This window comes from Hakea prostrata, chromosome 7, assembly GCF_041222555.1.
Source record: "Hakea prostrata isolate BN-2017 chromosome 7, UWA_Hpros_2, whole genome shotgun sequence".
NCBI lineage: Eukaryota > Viridiplantae > Streptophyta > Magnoliopsida > Proteales > Proteaceae > Hakea > Hakea prostrata.
In genome coordinates, this window is record NC_142606.1 from 48,965,187 (window position 1) to 48,971,529 (window position 6,343).

Consider the following 6,343-nt stretch of genomic DNA (forward strand, 5'->3'; position numbering starts at 1 on the left):
CTCTCCTTCTGAGTTGGAGGATTTTGCCACTAGGAAGCGCCGTCGGGTGACAAGTGATGAAGCTCATCCTTCTCTTGGTGTAGTTCATCCTTCTCATCCTTCGCTTGAATTAGTGTCAAACGAGTTTGACGAGAGCGTTGGAATGGTGTCTTGCTGCTCGAATGACTTACGAGAGCGCGAGTTCTTTCCAAACTTCCGGATGAAGTCTTTACGAAGTCACTTGGTGATGTAAGTCTTTCTTCATTATCCTCTGATTTTGAAAAATTACTTTTCTGCTCCTCGCTAACTCGGAAGTTGTTTGCGGGAGTCTTCTTTGGTAACTTCCACAACCAAGTGGAAGCAGTTACTAGACTCACTAGGTTGAGCAATGAGGTTTCTAGGCTTCGAGAAATCTCTGAAGCTAAAGATGTTGAGATTGCTCGCCTTCGGAATCTAGCTTGGGAGGTGGCAGGAGAAAAAAATTCGATGATTGGTCGTCTTCGGTCGGACTTGGATGATGCCAAGGAGAAGATCCGGCGACTGGAGGCGAACAGTTGGAAAGTCGGGAGCCAAAGGATCGAAACGTTACACGAAAGGCAAGGCTGTCGTTCCTTTGCTCGAATCCCTTCCAACTGATGTTCGTAGAGCCTGCGTCTTCAAGTATGTACACGATAAGCCTTTTGTTGATATGCTGAATGCTTATAACTTGCGGGCGTCAGGGATGGTGAGAACGAAGTATGGGAATCAATATTAAGGAAGGATCCTCATTTTGATACGACTCCCTACGGTCTTGTTTGCCATCCTGAAGTATTTACCGACCTGGGTATTCCTCCTCCCGACTGGACCAAGGATAAGATTGATCCTCCACCTTCCGATCCAGATATTATGCTATATCTGGAAGATTCTCCTGTTTATTCTCCGCTAGAAGAAGTCAATTATGACGAGCTTGTACTGAATGCGAGTTTGGTCGAGGACCATTCTTCTCCTGGACAAGCTGGACAAAGAGTATGAAATTGCGGAGGATTTTATGCATACCGAAATATTTTTGTAATCCTCATTTCTTCTCTTCTTTTCCTTGAATCCCCACCAATGGTTGACTCATATGTTTGTTCTAGCAAAGTCGCGTCGATCTTGTATAACTTGTTAACAGTCACCTATAATGACTTTCTTCTTTGATCGAAGATTGTATCCATCTCTTGTAATTGTTTTGATACTGGCCTCTTTGGATCTTTTGAAGAAATAAGAAATTACTTTATCTTGAACTTTGCTAGCCACTTGAATCACCGTTGTATTAGGTCTTAGTTGTCTGAAACAATGCCTTTACTTAAGGATTTCCGGAGAAATACAATAAGTTTGAGAAGGAACTAACTCGGGTTTTAAACCGATGCCTTTACTTAAGGATAATTCAAAAATTCAATAAGTCTCGAAGGAACTCACTCGGGTTTCAAACCGACGCCTTGCAAAAGGAACTCACTCGGATTTTCATCCGATGCCCCGACTTAAGAAAGTTCGAAAAATTTCCATAAGTGTTGAAGGACCCATACGAATTTTCATCCGATGCCTTATAGTTGGATCTTGTTCTTGAATGTGGTGTATGATGCCCCCCAATCAAAAGATAGTTTGTTGAAAGCCAAAAATTGCATTGATTGAGTTGAAAATGATTATATTGCGAACAAAATTGAAATCATCCTCAAGGATAAAACTTTTTGAGATGCCTAGCATTCCACGAACGATCCAACTCTTTCTGGGAATCGATGTTCTTCAGCCTGTAAGCTCCTGAACCGACCGGTTTCACAACCATATAAGGTCCTTCCCAGGAAGGGTCCAACTTTCTTTGGTGACGCGGGTCGGAAGCTAGGGTGTTTCTCAACACCAAATCTCCGGCTAAGTACCGACGATTCTTCACTCGAGTATTATAATGAGACGCTATCCTTCTTTGATAATGTTGAGTTCTTGCTATTGCCTTTGCCCGAATTCGTCGAACAAATCAAGACTATCAATTCATTTGCTTTTTCCTCGAACTCACGATCCCGTAATGTCCCCACCATTATCTCCACTGGTGCCAATGCTTCGGATCCATATGCCAACCTGAATGGAGTTTCTCCTGTAGGTGTTCGAACCGTAGTTCTATAAGCCCACAGTACATTATGTAGTTCTTCGACCCAAGAAGCTTTGTCAGCTTCGAGTCTTCTCTTTATTCCTTTCAGTAGCGTTCGGTTAGTAACCTCTACCTGGCCATTGCTTTGGGGGTATGCCACTGAGGACATACGATGCTCGATCATATATGTTCCACATAATTGCTCAAATTGTGGACAGTCGAACTGAGTACCATGGTCAGTGACAATAATCTTTGGAATTCCAAAGCGATATATGATTGATTCAAGCACAAATTTCTCCACTTTTTTCTTAGTAATTGTCGCCAGTGCACTGGCTTCTACCCATTTTGTGAAGTAATCAATTGCTACTACCGAGATATTCCCGTCCGCTTTGATGCCTTGGTGAATTTGCCCATGATATCAATTCCCCACATTGCAAAGGGAATGGGATTTAGAATTGAAGTCATAGTTTCCGCCGGGCGCTTAAATCTTGTAGCATGAATTTGTGAGTTACTACATCGACGAACGTAGTCCATAGCAGCCTCTTGGACCTTAGGCCAATATAACCCAAGTCTTAGAATTTTGTGGGCCAGGGCTCGGCCACCCATGTGAGCTCCACAAATTCCTTCATGAACTTCAGCCAAAGCTGATTTTGCTCCTTCGGGGCCTATACATCTCATAAGGGGTCCAGCATAAGATCTTTTGTATAGTCTCCCATTCTGAATGACAAATCTAGCTGATCGAATCTTGATCAACCTTGCCTCTCTTTGGATCCTCGGGTAATTTGTCATCCCTTAGATACTCGATTATTGGATCCATCCAGCAACGTTCTGCTTCAATATAAGAAATTTCTTTCTCATGATAACTTGGAAAAGTTATCTCTTCAATGTAGACCGAAGGGTCTAGATTCTTTTCCTTGGCATTGGCTAGTCGGGATAGCTCATCTGCGCCACTGAATTTTCATTCCTCGAAATCCGAGATATCTTCAAATTCCGAAATTGGTTTTGAAATGCTGCACTATCTCCCGATATTTTTGCAAGCGTGGTTCTTTAATGCCATACTCCCCCTGGACTTGGTTGACTATAAGCTGAGAGTCACTATGAATAGTAACATCTGCAATAGCTAATGCTTTTGACAACCGAAGTCTTGCTACCAGGGCCTCATATTCCGCTTCGTTATTACTTGCATCAAATGCGAATCTCAAAGCATACCGAATAATAAATCCTGCTGGACTTTTTAATAGAATTCCGGCGCTTTGCTCCATCTTTATTACTCGAACCATCCACATATACCTCCCAAGTGGTTGGTATAATGGGATCCTCAATGGTGGGCTCCACTTGGTGCGGTAGTTTCTACTACAAAGTCGGCTAATGCCCGAGCTTTGATTGCGGTTCTGGGCTTAAAGCTCACTTGGAACTCACTGAGCTCAACCGACTAGGACACCATTCTTCCAGACAAATCAGGTTTGTTAAGAACTTTACTAAGAGGAAAAGTTGTAAATACTTTAATTGGATGAGCCTGAAAATATGGCCTTAGCTTCCTGGCGGCCATCATGAGAGCCAGAGCCTGCTTCTCAATCTTCGAATATCTCGTCTCCGCATCTAGCAACACGTGGCTTACATAGTAAATCGGCCACTGTTTCTTATCTTTCTCCCGAACAAGTATTGCACTGACCGCCGAAAGGGACGTCGCTAGATATAGCTGTAATATTTCCCCCTTCTCTGGCCTAGACAGGATCGGTGGTTGTCCAAGTGCTTCTTTTAATTCCTCGAAAGCTTTCTGGCACTCTTCGAGTCCACTTTGCTTCCTTACTGCCCTTCAGGTCTTTAAGTGCCTTGAAGAAAGGCAAACATTTTTCTCCAGACTTGGAGATAAATCGATTCAAAGCAACAACTCTCCCTGTCAAACATTGTACATCCCGAACGGTTTTGGGAGCCTCCATATCAATCAGAGCTTGTATTTTGGCAGGATTAGCCTCAATTCCCCTCTGTGATACCATGAAACCCAAAAATTTGCCCGAGGAAACTCCAAAGGCACACTTTTCTGGGTTTAACTTCATTTGATGTTTCCGCAGTACTGAGAAAACCTCAGTCAAATCTGCAATATGATTTGCTTTTGTAAAGCTTTTCACTAGCATGTCGTCAACATAAGCTTCAACATTCTTTCCAATCAGCTCTTTGAAAATCTTGTTGACGGCCCTCTGATATGTTGCTCCTGCATTCTTCAGGCCAAAAGGCATGACCTTGTAATAATAGCTCTCACGATCAGTCATGGAAGCCGTATACTTCTCATCCTCCTTATTCATAAGGATCTGATTATACCACTGAGTAGGCATCCATGAAACTTAAAGTTTCATATCCTGCGATCGCATCTATCAAGAGGTCAATCCGAGGCAACGGGTAGCAATCTTTTGGGCAAGCTTTGTTTAGATCTGTGTAGTCTGTACACATCTTCCACTTCCCATTCGCCTTTTTCACCATCACCACGTTGGCCAACCAAGTTGGGCACTCGATTGGTTCTATGAAACCAGAATTCTTAAGTTTTTCAACTTCGCTTCGAACGGCTTCATACTTTTCAATAGAGAAATTTCTTCTTTTACGTATCCTTGGTTTCGCCTTAGGGTCTATCCAGATTTTGTGCTCTGCAATGGCCCGATCGATCCCGGCATGTCCTCGGCGGACCATGCGAATACATCTTTATTCTGTTGAAGAAATAACTTCAACTCATCTTTAAACTCTTCCAGCTGTTCAGACCCAATATAAGTAATTTTTTTCTCGTCTTCGGTACACAGCTGGATTTGCTCCAGTTTCTCCATTGGTTCGGGCCTTTGCATCTCTGTCTCTTCCCGATCATCTCGAACTTCTATGGGGAGGGCAGTTACCTTCCTCGGACCCTCCTTGTCTTTTAAATAGGCAACATAACACTGCCGAGAGATCTTCGGTCGGAGGAGACTTGACCAATTCCCATATCAGTCGAGAATTTTATCTTCAGGTGTTTTGTCGAAACAATAGCACCTATCTTGGATAAAGATGGTCGCCCGAGAATCATATTATAGGCTGGTAGTTTCCGAACCACCAAAAAATTGATTCGGACAGTTGTTTCCTTAGGAAAACTTCCAATGGATAAATCCAACTGAACCGATCCTTCCGCTACTGCAGATGACCCTGCAAAGCCATATAGGTGTGTAGATGAAGGTTTCATCAAGTCCTGATCCACCTTCAATTTTTGATACACTTTGTAGGAAATTAGGTCAGCTGCAGACCCTGTATCAATCAAAACTCTATGCACTTCCCGCCGTGCAATCTCTACCTTGATGACTATAGCATCATCATGAGGTAGACATACGTTTCTTTCGTCTTCCTCGCTAAAGGTGATAGAATCTTCACCATTCAACTTCTTCCGCTTCTGCGCCTCTCCGGCTCCAACAAATTTGGATTTTGTTTTCAGACTCCGGAATGATTCGGGCTCTGGTCCCCCAAGATGGTAAGGATCGGTGACCGAGTAGCAGCTTCAATCACCTCCTTGCCTTTTTTAGACTTAGGGGCCTCCCTCGATCGTTCTGAACTAACCGAACGATCCCTCTTTGGAGCAGCCACACGTGGCCCACGTGGCTCCTCCCTTCTCCTGCTAACAAAACTGGACAGATGTCCCTGAGATATCAATCTCTCAATATCTGCCTTCGAGATGACGACGATCATTAGTATAATGACCATAGTCCTTGTGGAATCGGCAATACTTTTCCCGATCCTGCTTGCTCTCCGGGTTTCAAAAGAATTTTAGGCGGCCACTTTAAAATATTTTTTCTTTTGAGGATATTCAAAATATCAGCCCGAGGAGCATTCAATGGAGTGTACTCACTTTTACCGGGGGACCTTTGGCGCCAAGGCTGGGATTTTCCAACCCGATTGCGAACATTTTTCTTTGGCTTCTCGCTTCGCGGGAGCCTTTTGTTCCTTATTGGAAACTTTATTATCTCCTTGGCGCGCATCTAGAATCTCCATGACTTCAGCACAGCTTCGGCATCTCTGTACCAACTCGGCATAAGTCGCAGGCATATCCTGTAGTAATAACTCCGGGAGTTTCCGATTAGTGAGTCTTGTGAATAGAGCGATTCGGCTACTTGTTCATCCAAGTTTTCTATCTCCATCGTCACTTTGTTGAATCTTTTCAAACTCTCCCGATCGATTCGCTCTTTCCTTGTTTGACAGTAAACAAGGTTTCTTCCGTTTTCTTGACCTGTATCCCACTCTGGAATTGCCCTATGAATT